Source organism: Phocoena sinus, chromosome 4, assembly GCF_008692025.1.
Source record: "Phocoena sinus isolate mPhoSin1 chromosome 4, mPhoSin1.pri, whole genome shotgun sequence".
NCBI classification, from domain to species: domain Eukaryota; kingdom Metazoa; phylum Chordata; class Mammalia; order Artiodactyla; family Phocoenidae; genus Phocoena; species Phocoena sinus.
This window is the reverse complement of record NC_045766.1, coordinates 58,078,970-58,100,959: the sequence shown is the minus strand read 5'-3', so window position 1 is coordinate 58,100,959 and position 21,990 is coordinate 58,078,970. Positions and strand designations below refer to the sequence as shown.

The 21,990-nt window shown below is 38.8% G+C and overlaps 1 long non-coding RNA gene across 1 annotated transcript; it reads left to right on the top strand.

Moving 5' to 3' along the window:
- Positions 1–27: 27 nt before the first annotated feature.
- Positions 28–21,421, top strand: LOC116752969. Its single transcript, XR_004349659.1, has 3 exons — positions 28–87; positions 1,504–1,617; positions 21,273–21,421. It is a non-coding gene; the product is annotated as an uncharacterized LOC116752969 (long non-coding RNA).
- The last annotated feature ends 569 nt before the right edge of the window (positions 21,422–21,990 follow it).

Below are 21,990 nucleotides of genomic sequence, written 5' to 3'. Positions count from 1 at the left end.
TTAGTCTCGCGAAATTGAGCGAGGTTACGGAAGCCGAAAGGATTGGGCCAAGCTTTTCTGGAGCTAAGGGAAGACTGCGGATTTGAGGTAGTGATGTGTGTAGCAAGTTTGCTTTGTAAAATTTCCGAGGTATTAGTACATTGAAATGGCCCGAGCTCTAATCTGTGGTAGATAATAATTCATCCTCTTATTTAGCGAGGCACTTCAAAGTGCGAGTGTTAGGAGGAGAACTCGAAACGGGTTACAAAGTTTCTTCCCTCGAAGTATTCGCTGCATAAGTCACTACCTGCGCCTCAGGCATAATCACGTTAAAACGACTGCTCTGGGAGATTTCCTGGTAGGCTAAAGGGCAGAAGAAAGGCAGGACACTAACATTTACTAAACTCTGGAGCTGTGTTCTCTAGCCATACCCTGTTCACTATTAGTGCTTTTAGAGTTAAAACCAGAATGGCCTTAATGCCTACATGTACGCATATATACATTCTTTTTTATTTCTTCAGTTTAAGTGGTTTCTCAAAATTTAGTGCCCATAAGGTTTACTGTATAGTGTGTACACTAAAGTCAATATGCTATACTTAGGCGTAATTAAAGTGATTTTTCAAAGGTAATTGTGACAGGCTCCCCTCCTCCCCCCCCACCTTACTTACTGACTTGGTAACCTAACCACTGTACCTCATCGTACTCTCATTTTGGAGATTGAGGAAACAGGCCCAGAGACTCTCAATATATTTGCTCAATATCACCAGCTGGCAAAAGGCTAGTTTGAATTTCAACCTACGACGGAATAGATCTTCACTGACAGAGTTGCTGAAGTATTTTTTATCATATAGAAGGTCTAACTTTAATATTGAAATAATGTGGCTTTGTTTTATTACAATATATTAAAGTCTGTATTATTTAAGTTGTGTAGTTTAGCCTACTCCTCCTGAACAAAAATAAATAGCAGTTATTCTGTCACCTTCTGCAGCTTTGCATATTTGGGGAGATTAGTTTGCCTTTCGTTGTCTCCCCACCCAGCCAGAGTATAGTGAATGCCTTCACACTATTTTGGTTTACAATTACAGGTGTATTTGAATTCATTTTCTGCTGGGATAGGTACCTTTGACTTTAAAGGGGACAGGGTATGTGATCTTTGAGGTAGGACTGGAGGGAGTGAGGAGAGAAAGTGAGGAACTAGTTTTGCTTCTTATCTTGGAGAAACCAGTCCCACAGATGGAACTTCTCAAGGTGGACATAGAAAGAAGACACTTTTATTTTCACTTCTTGATTTAAGTTTTTTGGTTACTGGTTTGACTGTTAAAAGTATTTAAAAAATATTTTCCAAGTAATTTTTCCACATTAAGCAGTACGAGTGATTAAGTGGGTATATGGGAGGTAAGAGAGGGCAGGGCATTCAAGACAATCATATCTTTGGTGTCTTCACCCTGGGCCTATTTTTACTGTGATGTCAAATTCCATTTCTAAATAAACATATATGTACATCTTTTAACAAATGCTCTCTAGGCCCTGGAGATATAAAGATAAACAGAACAAAACAAAACAAAAAAACCCTGGTTCTTGCCTGGCACACAGTTCAATGGAGGAGTAGACATAAGAAGAAACAAATATGGCACAGTGGTAAGTACTGTTTTTGTGGATACCTGCTATGTGTCTGCTTAGTTCCCCTTTTTTTTTCTCGGAGATGAGGTAGTGGGAACTGATGAAGGTAAGAGAGAAGAGGAGGAGGCAAGTATGTGCCCTTCAGGATGAGGGAGCAATAGGATTAAAGGAGTAGAGATGTGAAAAAGCAAAATGCTTTCTGGAGACTGCAAGATTGAAATTGAGTTAGGTAGGGATATTTTAGTTATGGACATTTTGGTTGTTTAAGTGTGTCGTTTCAGGTATTTTTCCTATAACGAGGCCACTTGGTTTCATTCATAAGTACGAGGTGCAAGAGGTTTAGATTACAGCTTTGTTACCATATAAGGTAGCTTTGTTCTATTCTAAGTTCTATTCGAGGGACTTCCCTGGCAGTCCAGTGGTAAGACTCTGAGCTTCCACTGCAGAGGACACGGATTTGATCCCTGGTCAGGGAACTAAGATCCTACATGCCTTGCGGCACAGCCAAAAAAAAAAAAAAAAACTAAACACCCTCTCCCAAAAAAATCCCAAACTTCTATTCAAAGTCCCCCAAATTGACTCAAGAAAGAGTGAAGAAGACTAAATGGAAAGTATGGCTAGACCAGCCAAAAATCCATCCTCGTTATTAAAGAAATAATTTAAACTACAAGCCCTTGTGATGAGGGCTGGTACATCTTCATTCATTCAGTAATCTTTGTTTCCACCACCTTCTCTTTTCATTTTTTTCTATCACAGACCAAGACATCTCTAAGGAAAACATTGCTAGTCTAGTATTTATCCACTTGAGTGTGCTCTAAGATCATTATGTGTATCAGATTTTCTACCCTTTACCAGAAAACCAACTGCCAATTAAACAAAGATTCAGGGATGGGAAACTGTGACCTATCATATAAAGTCATTTTAAGATAGCTGTGTCTCTAACACCTTCTCCATTTTTTAATTACTGGTAAATGTTTTGAGGATATTATTTTAATGTAAATCAGTTCATATATCAATGTCTAGGATTGATTAGCTCAGTCATTTTGAATTACTTTCTCCAAGAGGAAAGATCATTGGTTTTAGTTCCAGTCTGGGCTGGTTAGATTGAACAGACCCATGGGTGAATACTGCACAACTCCAGGGAAGGGTGGTGGTGGTGGTACTGGTGCATTTACATCATAATCCATGTACAATACACATGGCACTTGCAGAGATGTGCAGTGCTTGACCATACACAGTGGCCACCTGCATTGCTATTCTCAGCCAGCTATTTATCCATGTTTGTTTACAAAAAGGACTTGGAAATGAATGAGGATATTTAAGAAAAAATCCATCATGATTGTTGAAAAAACAAACCAGTTGAAAGATGTGTAGAATACTTGCATGGAATAGATAGGTCAGTATGCTTACTCTCAGGTACTTTGTCATGACTGCTTATAAAGATACGTGCACACACACACACACACACACACACACTTCTTAGATTCTCATTTTGTGGCAGTTGCTCAGAATACTGTGCAAGAGAACATGTCAAGGTTATCACCAAGAAAAATTGACAGCTTAATTGATGCTAAATAAATAGTATTCCTTGTCAATACATTCTGGGTTGGTTTGATACTCATTTTTAATGCATTTGGGTGTTTCTTTGAAAAAGAGTAGTTGATCATCTTTTTATTAATTTTTTTCTTTTTGGCCCCACTGAGCAGCTTGTGGGATTTTAGGTCCCCGACCAGGGACTGAACCCGTGTCCTTGGCAGGGAGAGTGCAGAGTCGTAACCACTGGACCTCCAGGGAATTCCCTGATCATCTTTTTTAAAAAATTTATTTTATTTATTAAACTATAGTTGGTTTACAATATTGTGTTAGTTTCAGGTGTACAGCTTGAGATTCTTTTCCATTATAGGTTTTTACAAGATATTGAATATAGTTCCATGTGCTATACAGTAAATCCTTGTTGTGATCATCTTTTATTTATTTATTTATTTATTTATTTTTTAACATCTTTATTGGGGTATAATTGCTTTACAATGGTGTGTTAGTTTCTGATTTATAACAAAGTGAATCAGCTATACATATACATGTGCTCCCATGTGTCTTCCCTCTTGCGTCTCCCTCCCTCCCACTCTCCCCCTCCCACCCCTCCAGGCTGTCCCAAAGCCCCGAGCTTATATCCCTGTGCCTTGCGGCTGCTTCCCCCTAGCTATCTACCTTACTACGTTTGTTAGTGTGTATATGTCCATGACTCTCTCTCGCCCTGTCAAAACTCACCCTTCCCCCTCCCCATATCCTCAAGTCCGTGATCATCTTTTAATTATTAAACAGTAACTCCTTTTCATTTTATTGATGGCAACACCAAAGAAGAATTTCAGAGACTAGAAATGTATTATTGCGTTAGTATATTTCCCTCCTTAATGGAATCCATTGGAAGAGCCAGCCTATCTGGGTAAAGATTCAACTCTGATCCTACTCACTTTAGATATGACATTTTATTATTGGTAGACATAAAGTGGTCAAATTTCCAAATGCAATTAATTGAATGAATTAATTCATCCAGCAAATATTTGTTGAGGGTTAGGCACTCTTTCAAATGTTAGGGATATAATAGTGGAAAAATACACCAAGATTCCTGCCTTCATGGAGCTTACATTCTGGTGGAAAGAGACAGACAATGAGCAATAAACATAATAAGTAAATGTTAGACGGTGTTAAATCCTATAGAAAAAGAAGAAAGTCAGGGTTAGGGGCATTGGAAGTGAAGAGGGTTGGGTGTAGTACTTTTAAATAGAATGGTCAGGGCAGGTCTCATTGAGAAGATGACATCTGAGCAAAGACTTGAAGGAGATGAAGGAATTAGTCATTCAGCTTATTTGGAAGAAAAACGTTCCAGGCAGAGGGAACAGCCAGCACAGAGGTCCTAAGGCAGGTGAGTACTTAGTATATTGGGAACAGCAAGCAAGACAGTGTGGCAGGAACAGGGTGAGAATGGAGGTGCAGGATTTGTAGGCTATTGGAAGAACTGGCTTTCACTCTTTGTGGAATAGGAGTTGTTTCAGGGTTTTAAGCAGAAAGGTATTATGACTTTCATTATAAAAGTTTTGGCTGCCATATAGGCTGGAGTTAACTAAATACCTATTGCTCTTAATGGAAAGGAAAAAGTTTTATAGAAGGCTATCTTTGATTTCTTGGAAAACATAATTTCTTTTTAAAGTTTACCCATGATTGCATAGAATGAGAATACAAAGTTTTAATGGCTGCAAGAAGATTAAGAGTGTGAGCAACTATTACCACGATGTAGGGAGTTATCATAGGGGGAACAGTTTAGCCCAGGAGTCCTGGTTGTATTTTGGGAGCAGACCATCTAATCTCCCAAGCCTCTCTTGTCACCTTTAAAACTCAGGGGTTGGACACAATGAACTTTCAGATCTAACCTTTAACATTCTCTGTCTGTGATAAAAACAGTCCAAGTGCTAAAACTGCATATCTGTCTTTAAGCCACTATGCTTCTTTTTCTATGAAGAAGGTAGGAAGTTCTTTTCCTATCGTATTGCATTGCTGGTAAGTGTGGGTTCCTACTGTGGATAGTCCCTTTAAATGGATGAGTTTCTCTAGTTCCAATTGGTTGTGGATAGAAAAGAGACCAGCCACAGAAGTCACAGACATTGGTTGGTCACTCTCAGGAAACCTGAGTGTGACAGTTCCATGAGGTAGTCATTGCACTGGGGGATCCTGTTTTTCAAGTGCAGAAATTAATTAGACGCTGATTTAGAAACCTCATTGATGATGTTTAATGGTGAAATATAAATGTCATGTGCACCAGAAACTCATGGAGTATCAATATATTCTCCCATGAGAAGCCAGCTCTTGTCAGTAGAAGTTTGTTTGTGAGCCTGGAATCAGAGCAAAAGCAGGCTGTTGGGTGATGTTAATGACTAATCCCATCAAACTATGTAGTCTTATGCATTTATTTCCTCTATATGAGTATTTCTGCTAAGGCTGTCTGATATTCTGCTCACCTAGGAACCCCCTCTGTCTCTCCCTCTTTCTCTCTCCCCCACCCTCTTTCTCTTTCCTTCTCTCCCTGTCTTTCTCTCCCTCTCTCTCTCTCTCTTCCTGCCTCATATATATATATATATATATATACACATATTTATAGTTATAGTCTCCATATATATAATATACATTAGTTATATTCTCCATATATGTCATTTTATATATATGTAATTATAGTTTCTGTTTTTGAAGCAGTTTTCAAAGATTTTTTTTAACCTTTTTTGAAATGGAAGCCCAATGTACAAAACAGGTAACAACAGAACTATCTTTGTTGGAACAATTGACAGGAAGATATTCAGCAATCTATTAACACCTCCCCCATTTCTCCCTGCTCTGCCATGACTGGAGAGGTACCTTTAAGGAATATCTCAGACTTGTTAGCAGATTACTTCTTCAGGCAGGGTTCAATATCATTGATTATGTTTCAGCTTAAGTTATTATCATATTCTACTCATTGTTCTCTATGTCTATACTGTAGTCTCTCTGAAATTGTATATTTTTCAAATTTTCCAGCCATACACACACTTTCTTTTCTGCTTGTAACCACTTTCACAAGTGGTGATTCTTGTTCATTGTGCTTTGATTCTTCCTGGTTTCACTTTTTGAGAAAGTAATCTGGTTTCCAAGTTCAGGAGTGTTCCATTGCCCTAATAAATTTCACTATGAAACCCTTTATGATCCGGTCTCTGCCTACGTATCCTACCTCATTTTCAATCCTTTCTATCATCATCGGGACTCAACCACATGGATTTTCTGATATTTTCTAAACACTCCCAAGTTTTTCCCAGTTCAGAGCTTTTGTACTTGCTGTTTTTGAAATGCTCTTCCCTAACTTTTCTTTATTTTGTTTTTTTAAATATTCAGGTCTTAGTTTGAAGGAGACTTCTTCTGTCTCACAGCACTCCATTTATTTCCATCATAACAGTTATCATAGTTTATTTTCTTACCGATTATTTGTCTTACCCACTAAAATATAAGTCCATGAGGACAGGGCCATATCTATCTTGTTCATGACTGTGTACTAAATAGCTAGCTCAGTGCCTGGCACATATGAATGAATGACAATATACAAATATTTACATGCAGATATCACACTCAGAGTAAGGGATGAGACATAGTATGTCATATATGTCACATATATGGCTGAGCAAGGCTAAATTAACCTGGTTGCTGAAGGGGACCTGGAAATAATTTCCAATTCTGGGCCATGGGACCACCTTTTGCCTTGGGAGGTAGTTACGGCAAGCAAAACATGTCATCTGGAAATTATAGCAGCAGACAAAAGGTGGTATTCCAAAAAAGTGGTTCATATTATTGGTTCAACATGGAATAAAAGTGTTTTCTGGACGGGTGAAGGGAGCATGGTAACTGGATACTCCAGAAGCAGATGGGTTCATTTTTTAAAAAACCTTCAAAGGAGTTCTTTTCTCCTTTTGCTCAATTATGAGTTACTTGGTATGATAACTAAAAAAGCAAATGTAATTTTCTTTCTTCCTCCCTTTATATTTTTCTTCTCCCTGGTTTACATTTGGTTATTGTCTTTTATCTTGTATTAATCTTTGTTGATTTCATTGTATCTGTGATTAAGGACTGCCCTCTCTGAGGTGTGACTAGGAATAATCGCTCTGCAGTATTCTGTGCATATAGGACAAATATCTGCATGCGTGTTATATTAGGGTTCTCCAGAGAAACAGAAACACTAGGATGTGTGTATATATATAGAAAGTGATTTATTTTAAGGAATTGGCTTACGTGATTATGGCGTCTGACAAGTCCAAAATATGCAGGGTGGGCTGGCAGGAGAGCTGATGCTGTAGTTCAAGTCTGAAGGCAGAATTCTCTGCTGGCAGAATTCGCTCTTGCTTGAGGGAGGTCAGTCTACAGTGTTTGTCTGGCCTTCAGCTGATTGGATGAGGCCCACCCACATTATGGAGGGCATTCTGTTTTACTCAAAAATCCACCAACTTAGGGGGCTTCCCTGGTGGTGCAGTGGTTGAGAATCTGCCTGCCATTGCAGGGGACACGGGTTCGGGCCCTGGTCTGGGAGGATCCCACATGCCGCGGAGCAACTGGGCCCGTGAGCCACAACTACTGAGCCTGCACGTCTGGAGCCTGTGCTCCGCAACAAGAGAGGCCACAATAATGAGAGGCCCGCGCACCGCAATGAGGAGTGGCCCCCACTTGCCGCAACTAGAGAAAGCCCTCGCACAGAAACGAAGGCCCAGCACAGCCATAAATAAAACTTAAAAAAAAAAAAAAAAAATCCACCAACTTAAATGTTAATTTCATCACAAAGCACCCTCACAGAAATATCCAGAATGTTTGGCTACATATACAGGCACCATGGCCCAGCCAAATTGACACGAAATAACTATCACAAATGTGTTGTACTTCAGTGCCACATTTTAAGACAATGATGCTTAATTGGAATAGTACAACCCCATGATGGCAAAGCAGCTACAGACCATGTTATGTGAAGAACAGCTGAAGGGATAGGGAATGGTTAGAAACTCAGCATCGAATAAAGAAAAAAGAACGAAGAGAATTGAGGACAGTCTCAGAGACCTCTGGGACAACATTAAACACACCAACATTCAAATTATAGAGGTCCTAGAAGAAAAAGAGAAAAAGAAAGGGTCTGAGAAAATATTTGAAGAGATTACAGTTGGAAACTTTCCTAACATGGGAAAGGAAATAGTCAATCAAGTCCAGGAAGTGCAGAGAGTCCCATACAGGAGAAATCCAAAAGAAACATGCCAAGACACATATTAATCAAACTATCAGAAATTAAATACAAAGAAAAAATGTTAAAAGCAGAAAGGAAAAAGAAACAAATAACATACAGTGGAATCCCCATAAGGTTAACAGCTGATCTTTCGGCAGAAACTCTGCAAGCCATAAGTGAGAGGCAGGACATATTTAAAGTAATGAAAGGGAAAAACCTACAACCAAGATTACTCTACCCAGCAAGGATCTCATTCTGATTCGACAGAGACATTAAAACCTTTACAGATAAGCAAAGGTTAAGAGAATTCAGTACCACCAAACCAGCTTTACAACAAATGCTAAAGGAACTTCTCTTGGCAGGAAACACAAGAGAAGGAAAAGACCTACAATAACAAACACAAAACAATTAAGAAAATGGTAATAGGAACATACATATTGATAATTACTTTAAATGTAAATGGATTAAATGCTCCAACCAAAACACAGACTGGCTTAATGTATACAAAAACAAGACTCGTATATATGCTGTCTACAAGAGACCACTTCAGACCTAGGGACACATACAGACTGAAAGTGAGGGGATGGGAAAAGATACTCCATGCAAATGGAAATCAAAAGAAAGTGGAGTAGCAATTCTCATATCAGACAAAATAGACTTTAAAGACTATGACAAGAGAAAAAGAAGGACACTACATAATGATCAAGGGATCATTCCAAGAAGAAGATATAACAACTATAAATATTTTTGCATCCAAAATAGGAGCACCTCAATACATAAGGCAAATGCTAATAGCCATAAAAGGGGAAATCGACAGTAACACAATCATAGTAGGGAACTGTAACACCCCACATTCATGGATGGACAGATCATCCAAAATGAAAATAAGGAAAAACAAGATTTAAATGACACATTAAACAAGATGGACTTAATTGATATTTATGGGACGTTGCATCCAAAAACAATAGAATACACTTTCTTCTCAAGTACTCATGGCACATTCTCTAGGATAGATCGTATCTTGGGTCACAAATCAAGCCTTGGTAAATTTAAGAAAATCGTAATCGTATCAAGTATCTTTTCCGACCACAATGCTATGAGACTAGATATCAATTACCGGAAAAAAACTGTAAAAAATACAAACACATGGAGGCTAAAGAATTCTTACGCTACTAAACAACCAGGAGGTCACTGAAGAAATCAAAGAGAAAATCAAAAAAAGAAATAGAAACAAATGCAATGAAAACACTATGACCCCAAAACCTATGGGATGTAGCTCTAAGAGGGGAGTTTAGAGCAAAACAATCCTGCCTCAGAAAACAAGAAAAATATCAAATGACCAACCTAACTTTGCACCTAAAGCAATTAGAGAAAGAAGAACAAAAAAACCCAAAGTTAGCAGAAGGAAAGAAATCATAAAGAGCAGATCAGAAATAAATGAAAAGAAATGAAGGAAACAATAGCAAAGATCAGTAGAACTAAAAGCTGGTTCTTTGAGAAGGTAAACAAAATTGATAAACTACTACCCAGACTCATCAAGCAAAAAAGGGAGAAGACTCAAATCAACAGAATTAGAAATGAGAACGGAGAAGTAATAACTGACCCTGCAGAAATACAAAGAATCATGAGGGATTACTACAAGCAACTATATGCCAATAAAATGGACAACCTGGAAGAAGTGGACAAATTCTTGGAAAAGCACAACCTTCTCCGACTGAACCAGGAAGAACTAGAAAATATAAACAGACCAATCACAAGCACTGAAATTGAAACTGTGATTAAAACTCTTCCAACAACAATAAAAAGCCCAGGGCCAGATGGCTTTACAGGCGAATTCCATCAAACATTTAGAGAAGAGCTTACACCTATCCTTCTCAAACTCTCCCAAAATATAGCAGAGGGAGGAACACTCCCAAACTCATTCTATGGGGCCAGCATCACGCTGATACTAAAACCAGGCAAAGATGTCACAAAGAAAGAAAGCTACAGGCCAGTATCTCTGATGAACATAGATGCAAAAATCCACAACAAAATACTAGCAAGCAGAATCCAGCAGCACATTAAAAGGATCATACACCATGAACAAGTGGAGTTTATTCCAGGAATGCAAGGATTCTTCAATATATGCAAATCAATGTGCTACAGCATATTAACAAACTTAAGGGGAAAAACCATATGATCATCTCGATAGATGCAGAAAAATTTTTCGACAAAATTCAACACCCATTGATAAAAGCCCTCCAGAAAGTAAGCATAGAGGTAACTTACCTGAACATAATAAAGGCCATATATGACAAACCCACAGCCTACATCATTCTCAATGGTGAAAAACAAACCATTTCCTCTACGATCAGGAACAAGACAAGGTTGCCCACTCTCACCAATGTTATTCAACATAGTTTTGGAAGTCCTAGCCACAGCAATCACAGAAGAAAAAGAAATAAAAGGAATCCAAATTTGAAAAGAAGAAGTAAAGCTGTCACTGTTTGCAGATGACATGATACTATACATAAAGAATCCTAAAGATGCTACTAGAAAACTACTAGAGCTAATCAATGAATTTGGTAAAGTAGCAGGATACAAAATTAATGCACAGGAATCTCTTGCATACCTATACACTAATGATGAAAAACCTGAAAGAGAAATCAAGGAAACACTCCCATTTACCATTGGAACATGAGAATAAAATAAGTAGGAATAAACCTACCAAAGGAGACCAAAGACCTGCATGGAGAAAACCCTAAGACACTGATGCAAGAAATTAAAAATGATACAAACAGATGCAGAGATATACCACGTTCTTGGATTGGGAGAATCAAGATTGTGAAAATGCCTATACTACCCAAAGCAATCTCCGATTCAGTGCAGTCCCTATCAAACTACCAATGGCATTTTTCACAGAACTAGAACAAAAAATTCCACAATTTGTTTGGAAACACAAAAGAACCCAAATAGCCAAAGCAATCTTGAGAAAGAAAAACGGAGCTGGAGGAATCAGGCTCCTTGACTTAGACTATACTACAAAGCTTCACTAATGAAAACTGTATGGTCCTGGCACAAAAACAGAAATATAGATCGATGGAACAGGATAGAAAGCCCAGAGATAAACCCATGCAGATATGGTCACCTTATTTTTGATAAAGGAAGCAAGAGTATACAGTGGAGAAAAGACAGCCTCTTCAATAAGTGGTGCTGGGAAAACTGGACAGCTACATGTCAAAGAATGAAATTAGAAAACTCCCTAACACCATAACCAAAAATAAACTCAAAATGGATTAAAGACCTGAATGTAAGGCCAGATATTTTAAAAACTCTTGGAGGAAAACATAGAACACTCTATGATATTAATCACAGCAAGATTCTTTTTGACCCACCTCCTAGACAAATGGAAATAAAACCAAAAATAAACAAGTGGGACCTAATGAAACTTAAATGCTTTTGCACAGCAAAGGAAACCATAAAAAAGATGAAAAGACAACCCTCAGAATGGGAGAAAATATTTGCAAACGAAGCAACTGACAAAGGATTAATCTCCGAAATATACAGGCAGCTCATGTAGCTCAATATCAGAAAAACAAACAACCCAATCCAAAAATGGGCAGAAGACCTAAATAGACATTTCTCCAAAGAAGATATACAGATTGCCAACAACCACATGAAAGTATGCTCAACATCACTAATCATTAGAGAAATGCAAATCAAAACTACAATGAGGTATCACCGCACACCAGTCAGAGTGGCCATCATCCAAAAATCTACAAACAATAAATGGAGAGGGTGTGGATAAAAGGGAACCCTCTTTCACTGTTGGTGGGAATGTAAATTGATGCAGCCACTATGGAGAATAGTACGGAGGTTCCTTAAGAAACGAAAAATAGAACTACCATACAACCCAGCAATCCCACTCTTGGGCATATATCCTGAGAAAACCATAATTCAGAAAGGGTCTTGTACCACAATGTTCATTGCAGCACTATTTACAATAGCCAGGACATGGAAGCAACCTATGTGTCCATCGACAGATGAATGGATAAAGAAGATGTGGTACATATATACAATGGAATATTACTCAGCCATAAAAAGGAACAAAATTGAGTTATTTGCAGTGAGGTGGACCGACCTAGTCTGTCATACAGAGTGAAGTAAATCAGAAAGAAAAAACAAATACCATATGCTAACACATATATATGGAATCTAAAAAAAAACAAAAAAAGAGGTTCTGATGAACCTAGGGGCAGAATAGGAATAAAGATGCAGATGTAGAGAATGGACTTGAGGACATGGTGATGGGGAAGGGTGAGCTGGGACGAAGTGAGAGAGTAGCATTGACATATATACACTACCAAATGTAAAATAGATAGCTAGTGGGAAGCAGCTACATAGCACAGGGAGATCAGTTCGGTGCTTTGTGACCACCTAGAGGGGTGGGATAGGGAGCGTGGGAGGGAGATGCAAGAAAGAAGGGATATGGGCATATATTTATACATATAGCTGATTCAGTTTGTTGTACAGCAGAAACACAACATTATAAAGCAATTATGCTCCCAATAAATATGTTAAAATAAACATAGAAATTCTGCATTGTTCAAACTACTGGGCTCTACACTTGTCCATGCCCAGTGTCTTTCTGAGTTGAATCATTATGTCTTACTTATATCAGAGTTATAGTATGAATTGTAGACATTTCACTATCCTTTGGCTTGAAATTGCTTTAATTTCAGTTAAGGGCCTTTATCAACAAAACATCTAAGCTAGTAATGCTTTTATTTTACTATTTCTAATATCTAGAACATAAGGAGATTTCTTATCCAGCCTGGTGATTTCTGCAAAATAACTTCCATGTTGAGCATTGAGTAAAAAATTTTCTGCCTTTTGCATGAATCATTGACCCCAGGTGACTTCCGTTTTTAAGCTATAAAACATCTCTCCTAATTGTAACAAGCTAAGGATTTACTGTTAACTGTCTCATGCCCATTTCTGTGGCCATATTTCAACCCCTTCCCCAGCAATAATAAACAAAACCAAGCATCATCCTGTTAGGAAAGTTTTGGTTTTGTTTTTGTTGTTATTTTTCTGTGACACTTAGACCTTTCATTAGCTGTTGGTCCAGATTTTATTGTATTCATTTTTGTATTGAAATAATTTATTGTATTCATTATTGGCATCGTGGTGACTAGTATGAATGTAAGAGTTGTAATTCATTCATTCATTCACCTAGTGTTTACTGAATATCTACTTGTGCCAAGCACCTCTAGGTGCTGGGAATTCAGTGGTGAACAAGTCACAGAAACATCATAATTGAAAAAGGTAGCATGAATGGTTATTGCTGATATTTTGCTTTCATCCTGATGAATCTTCCTTAATTCTATAATTCTGGATATGAAAGAAAAGTGAATTATTTCTATAGCTTTTATCAGTTATACAGAATAAAAGCACTAGTACTCTTGTTAAAATTTAACAAGAGTAAAGAATAAACAAGTGTAAAGAAGAATAAAATTCACAATAGTATAGTATAATTTTACAATAACACATATCATTATGTTGATTATCTCTGTATAATTAAAATGTTTCCAAGCCTTTGCCGTTGGCTCTTATTTCTGGCCAAATTAAGGATAACTCATTTCCTGAACTATATAACAAACGAGTATCTGTAGGATCCTTGGAATTAGTGGAATAAGAACTGAATTGGTGAAATTTTTATACCATTTACTACGAAATTTATTTTATGGAATAGTCTGAGTTGACATAGCCCCCTTTCCCAGTGTTCATGGAGAGAGAGAGTGTTGAATTTTGAGCAAGTGTTCTTATGATAGGTTTTATTAAAAATGACTAAACAAAAATACATTTTATGGGGCTTCCCTGGTGACGCAGTGGTTAAGAATCCACCAGCCAATGCAGGGGGCACGGGTTTGTGCCCTGGTCCAGGAAGATCCCACATGCCACACAGCAACTAAGCCCATGCACCCCAAATACTGAGCCTGCACTCTAGAGCTCGCGAGCCACAACTATTGAAGCCCGCATGCCTAGAGCCCGTGCTCTGCAACAAAGGGAGCCACTGCAATGAGAAGCCCGTGCACCACAACAAAGAGTAGCCCCTGCTTGCCACAACTAGAGAAAGCTCGTGCACAGCAACAAAGACCCAACACGGCCAAAGATAATAAATAAAATTATTTTAAAAATAAGAGTAGTAAGAATCTGAAAAAGAATTTATTGATGTCTCTCTGTAAGTGAATCAAGTGGATGTACAGCAGCAAGAAACACAGCATTGAAAATCAGCTACACACCGTTATAAAAATAAAATACAAAAAAAAGAAAAAAAAGACAGAAATTCTTACAGAATTTGTTCAGGGGCTGTGATGCAACCTGGACTGACCACATCTAGACCCACAGCTGGATGGGACCTAAGGCTGGACACTCATGGGGCTGAGAGGCTTGGTGAGGATGGGCCAGCAAATGCAGCCCCTTAAGAGTAATACTGCCTGGTCCCCATTCCATGGGTCCCAAATCTCCAGGTGCAGGGGACCCTTCCTACAGCTAAAACATGCATGGGACACCTAGAGGATGGTACACTGTCTGATCGGGAAGAATTTGGAAAAGGCACCTCATCTCCTCATCTCCGGGTGGTCGGGTTCCCCCCTCCAGCCTCTTGCCTTACAATCTCCCCACTTGGGGAAGTCAGCACCTTCAACATCCTTTTTCATACAGTTTGGAATTTGTCCGGAGCATGAAGCGGAAGGGGGTAACCAATGAGAGACAAGCCCTAGGTGTTTGGACAGGCACATGACACTCTAATTTCCAATCAGGAAGAGGAATTGACCAAGGGCTCAGCTTGCCCCCGTAACCAGAATAGGGCTTGAAGCAAACATGCTGTTTTGTGGCCAGTTCCCAAAAAAAACAAGTTGAAAAATGGAGCTCGGGACACTACAATTCACAAACCTGCAGGGTTGTAAATGATACCTATCAACGAAAAATGTCTTGAGGTATGTCATCGAAAAGGACTTGTAAGCAAGGCAGAATTGCAGGAAAGGGATTTCAAGAGGTAGATTGGACTTGCCATTAAAGCACATGAAAAGCGGCTGAACTTTGCCAATGACGCACAGGCAGGCAATGCAAATCAACACTACAAAGAGGTATCACTTCCCACCAGTCAGAATGGCCATTCCCACGAAGAGTAAAAACCAGAAGTGGAGGTCAGGGCATGGAGAAAAGGGAGCCCTGTTACACTGATGCTGGGAATGTAAATTGCCAACGGCCACTCTGGAGAAGTGTATTGTGTTTCCCCAAAAATCTAAAAAACAGAGCTACAGAGCATACGGCACTTCCACTCATGGGCATATATATTGGGAAAACCAAAAATCGACAGGACACAGGTACCCCAACGTTTAGTGCTGCTCTGTTTACAAGAGTCTTGACTTGGATACAACCTAGATGTCCTTGGAAGGAAAAAATGGATAAAGAAGATGTGGTACTTATGTACAATGGAATATTACTCAGCCATGAAATCAATGAAATCAGGCCAGTTGCAGCAACTTGGGTGGACTTAGGTACTATCATTCTAAGTGACACAAGTCAGACAGAAAAAGAGACTTATCATAAGATATCACTTATAGGTGGAATCTAAAAATGGCTACATGTGCACTAAATTACAAAACAGAAACACAGTCATATCTTTAGGGCTTCCCTGGTGGCGCAGTTGTTAAGAATCCATCAGCCAATGCAGGGGACACGGGTTCAAGCCCAGGTCCGGGAAGATCCCCACATGTCGTGGAGCAACTAAGCCCGTGTGCCTCAAATACTGAGCCTGTGCTCTAGAGCTCGCGAGCCACAACTACTGAGCCCGCGTGCCACAACTACTGAAGTCTGCACGCCTAGAGCTCGTGCTCTGCAACAAGAGAAGCCACCACAATGAGAAGCCCGTGCACCACAACGAAGAGTAGCCCCCCGCTCACTACAGCTAGAGAAAGCCCGCACTCAGCAACAAAGACCCAACACAGCCAAAGACAAATAAATAAAATTATTAAAAAAAATACATTTTATACAAGAAATATTGCTACTAAATGGATTAATAGCATGTCAATGCTGAAATTTTCTGGGCAATCTCATTATTTACAGCCTGTTTTCCTATTTGTCTTTTTTCAAACCTTGAGCTCATGTGTGAGACTTTTTGGCATGCTTGCCCATTTAGATTGTATACCCTCCCAGTTTTCCTGAAACTCTGTCGTAAGTGTTCATTTCAGTTCCATGCAAGACCCATACTCACCTTTGGCATGTGATACACTTCTCTAAGGCTAGCCTGAACTTATCACATCTTCAGTCTCTGAGAGAACCATGAAAATCCTCTTAGATCTTCGTCACTTGGGCCTCTACTTGCACTCTTTCAATGGATTATATTTTATTCTCCCAAGGCCATGAAGTGAGCAAACACCAGTTCCCTATCCTGTCATTGACTGCAGAGTCCTGTATTATTAAATTCTGAAACTTTTCAGTTTTATTAGAAAAGAAGAGAACTTAATCTCTCCTTTGTTCTCTAGGAAATTGCTTTTCCTTTGTTCTCCAGGAAGTCATTTTTAGTTCCCGTCTTCTTCTTCTCTTCCAGTAACTTCTCTTTTGTCCTCTTTTATGAATAAATCTTCTAGCTGATCTCCCTACGTGAAGTATCTGAATTATAGTCATTACAGTGGTAATAAAATTTGACTATACAATCTAGTTTACATACCTGTAGAAATTTGAGATGTTTTGATAGTATGATTTATGAATTATTAATTGATTTTTTTCCTGGTATAAATGATTAAATGGTGATCCTCTTCTCAGTTGACACCTACATAGAAGGATATCCATTATATTAGGGATTGTCAATAATAGTATCAATGGAGAAAATCAAAAGCCTTGACTTGTATTACAGCTATGACTGATTAATTGGTACCAGACTAACGCTTATGCAATAAAGAACTAAAAAAAAGAAAACGTGAAAACATATATGAAACAACTGTTTTCAGACATTATACAGCAGGCAGTGCAAGACTACAGTGTCTGAGAGAAGGAAATCAAGCTAGATAAGCCCTACAATTGCCCAGTTTTCTGGCTGGAGGCACTTCGTAGACAGTGGTGCATAGAGGTGGAACCCAGACAAAACATGGCGGCCTTGCTAAACTGAGGGAGCAAATATCAGAGTTAGAGAGGCTTAAGAAAGTTAATTTATGGAGGAGAGGACCAAAAAGAAAGGAGCTAAGCAGGGTAAGAACTCCAGAAATTTGCATGGATGTCCCTTTGAGTATTTGAATATTAAGCCGTACATATATGGGGTGAGACCAGATAAATGCCTACCAGGGAGGGAACAACTATAGGAAAGCTGTAAGCTGAAAATCCATCAGAGTTTCACAGCATTGGGAGATGTTTGAATTCTGACCAACTAGGGTGGAAGGGCCTGTTCACACTCAGGGAATTCAATAGAGATCCCCAAAGGGCTATACCATTAGTTTTACTCCTAAGAAGAAGGGCTAAAACTATCCCTAGAGTAAAATCTGTTCTAGACCCACCTTAATAAAGTTGAAATAGAAGCTGCAAAATGATCATATTACTCTTCAGGTACAGGCATACCTCGGAGATATTGTGGATTCCATTCTAGACCACTGCACTAAAGTGAATATCACAATAAATTGAGTCACATGCATTTTGGGGTTTCCCAGTGCATGTAAAAGTTATGTTTATACTATACGGCAGTCTATTAAGTGTGAAATCTAAAAAAACTCTTAAAAAACCACATACATACCTTAATTAAAAAATGCTTTATTGGGCTTCCCTGGTGGTGCAGTGGTTGAGAGTCCGCCTGCCGATGCAGGGGACACAGATTCGTGCCCCGGTCCGGGAAGATCCCACATGCCGCGGAGCGGCTGGGCCCGTGAGCCATGGCTGCTGAGCCTGCACGTCTGGAGCCTGTGCTCCGCAGCGGGAGAGGCCACAACCATGAGAGGTCCGCGTACCGCAAAAAAAAAAAAAAAAAAAAAAAAAGCTTTATTGCTGAAAAAATGCTTCCCATCATCTGACAATGCAGAGTTGTAACAAACCATAGTATCTGTGAAGCACAATAAAGTGAAATGCAGTAAAACAAGGTATGCCTGTAAATTAATTGCCTACCAGAACAAAACTCAATTCCCTTTAATGAAACACAAAAACTACTCAACAATAAAATTCATCATATTCAACATTCATCAAAAATTGCTAGACATGTGGAAAATCATGAAAATGTGACCCGTAGCCAGGTGAAAAAATCCATCGATAGAACCAGACCAAGAAATGACAGAGATGATGGAATTAACAGACAAGGACGCTTTAAGCAGTTATTATAAATATATATAAAGATTTGTAATGGTAATGGAGATAGAGGCAAGAAAAGGGAGCTTTGTCATTTTCTATGTAAATGAAATGAATTCCCTTGGAATGAATTCTGGGGCAAGTATAAGGAGAGGAGAGAATGGTGGTAAATCCTTCTCCCTGTCCTCCTCCGATGGGTTTACTCTCTATGAATCACCCTTGCTTTCTGGGACTTTGGTAGGTTTGCTGAGGTTCACCACACTATGACAACTGGAGGGCAATGGAACAGAGAATTCTGAAGAGATGGTATATCACAGCAAGTGCCTGCTGACAGCCATAGAACCTTTGTGGTCTAAGAGGTATATGAAAAAACAGTGAATTTCTCTGTGTCCACAAGAAAGAAAGGGCCCAGAATACAGGTGAGAAAGAAACACCCAGCAGACTTGCAGGAGGTTTACCAGTCTTTCAGCCTGGGTGAGAAGAATCCCAGGGAGATGGGAGAAGATAAGAAGAGGACGCTGCCACATCCCAATGGATTATCAACAACACAGTGGTGAAACATCTCCAAGGATACCAGTTTCCAAAAAGGAGACCAATTAAAATACAAAGTGGATAACCCTTCTACCCAGATGTCATAGTGGCATATTTAAGTTCCCCAGCTCAGCAACAACCAGGGTAAAGGAAGAGGACAAAGGGAAAGTAATCTTAAATAGGAATGAGTTTTCGTTTTGGTACATCTTAGTTTTTTGTCAAGCAGGCTAAAAAAATGATTTCCTGCTCCCCAGTTGCTTTTCTAATCATCTAGCTTTAGATTTGTCACTGGATAATTTTAGAGATGTGCTCATTTCTGTAGAGGAATAAATGTGAAGCCAGCCTATAAACCTATGAGAAGTTAATGTGCTTTGTGTAGATAAGCAATTTAAAAACTAATATGTAGGTACATTATTGAGAGGAAAGGTAAAAGGGCACAGTAGAAAGCTAAAAATAGATGATTTTCTGTATCATTTTCGAGATGTGATGATTAAGTACTTGCATTCTTTGCTTTGTCTTATCAGCAAATACACAGCTGCAATAAAAAAAAACTCCATTTACCCTATAAATGTGATCTGAAAGAACTAAATCCTGTGTCTACCTGGTTAAAGCTTTTCTTCCTTAAAACAGGATGATTTAAGAGGAATATACATCTAGGCTCAGCCTTAGTAGTCCCTTGCCACTCACATGGTTAAATTTACTGTGGATTGCAAGTTCATGTAGTGTCCCTGGCTAAAATATAGAAGCTCTACTAATATTACCTCATCATACTATAATTTCCCTGGGACATAGACTTTCATTTCTTCAAGATTTGATTTTAAAATGTTATCTAGTTTTTAGGTCACTTGAACTTTGTTGGTTCTCAGTTTCTAAAATAATCCAGGCCTTTCCAGCTTTAAATTTCTGTGATAGTGTGATTTATGTTTGAAAATAAAAATACTTCCTTTTCAAAGAAAAAATACCTCAAAGTATAATTTTATCATTATTAACACCAAATTGGGACTTCCCTGGTGGCACAGTGGTTAAGAATCTGCCTGCCAGTGCAGGGGACACAGGTTCGAGCCCTGGTCCTGGTAGATCCCACATGCCGCGGAGCAACTAAGCCCGTGTGCCACAACTACTGAAGCCCATGTGCCTAGAGCCTGTGCTCCACAACAAGAGAAGCCACTGCAGTGAGGAGCCCTTGTGCCGCAATGAAGAGTAGCTCCTGCTTGGTGCAACTGGAGAAAGCCTGCACGCAGCAACGAAGACCCAACGCAGCCAAAAATGAATAAACAAATAAATTAAAAAAAAAACAAACACCATATTGACTCATTAATTCATCCTTCTATGCCAATAGTTTGGAAAGAAGTGACACTAACAACTAAAAAAGAAATGTCTCCCTTTTTTTCAAGAATTGGTGACCTAAAAAGAATGCTCATGTTGTACACACTACTTATAGATCTAGAAAGCTAATATATTTATATTTATGTTTAATAGCACAACAAATCAAATTATTGCAAGATGAGAAGTTTTATATACATACATAGATAGCAGTATCTACATATATGTTCATATAAATATATATATATATGAATAAGTGTGTCATGGCTTCATTGGCATAAAATGTGGAAATTGGAAGAAAGGTGGAAGTTTTTACCATATTTTTCTAATGCTATGTGGTCAGCCTAAACTGGTAGATTCATATATTCCTGAACATCATGATAATTAGAGCTGAGAAGTGAATTAGATTACCAAATAGGCCTCAGTGGTCATTTGTTTTCTTTTGGCTACCTAACATCCATTTTTCCTAATTTTGGTAACAGTACCCACTTTTTCCCCACCCTCTGTCCTTGGGCTTTGTGTGGCCTAAACAACTGAGTCTAAGAATAGGCATGTGATTCAGTATAGGCCAATCATCATGTTTCATTCCTCTGATTAAATTGATTGGTTTAGGAATGGGCAGGTGACTTGATTTAGTCCACTGAGAGTTAAGCCCAGGAATTCTGATTAAACTGTTGAAAGGACCTTGTGTTTTTTACTTTATTATTTTTATTTTATTTTATTATTCTTTTAGTATTTTTTCTGGACTTCAACCTGAAACTGCTATCAGATATCTTGACACTTCGAATAAAGTCTACACATGAGAGAACAGAGCTGAGAGATGGAAAGATGCTGAATCCCAATGACGTCCTTTGAAATGCTGGGTGAAGCTGGGCCTGAAGATAGAGCTACCTCTATAGTTTTCAGATACTTAAGTCAATAAATACTTTTGTTTGCTTAGATAACCTTGAGTTAGATTTTATATTACCTCCAAAAGAGTACTATATTGGATATTTTCCATTTGCCCTCCAAATTCACTCTCTACTCTTCTCCACCCTCTCTGTGCCCCAGGGGACTAACCTATCTGAATTGCATCAAAGAGTTCTGTTGCCCTCTGGTTTCTGGTTGTGTTCAGCCAATGGAAGTCTCTCTGGAGACTGAAGTCAGGGCAATTATTCCCCATTTATTCCTAGGGGCTCTCACTGGTAGATACGAATGGGTTGGCAGGTCCTTCTTGCAGAGGCTGTAGATCCTGTCAAGTGTCCTTCTCTCTCCAGGTTTGAGTAGTTTTTTTCTCCCTTCACACCATCTGATGTAGGGGAGTAGTACCTCCCTACAAGTGCTAGTCCTGGATTAAAGCATTATGCTTAATTGATTTCCTGTAACCTTTCCCATACTTTTGTAGTCTCTCTATTAAATTCTCCTCAGTTATCCAGTTTGAGGCTAATCCAGAGCCATCTCTTTCTGCCAGA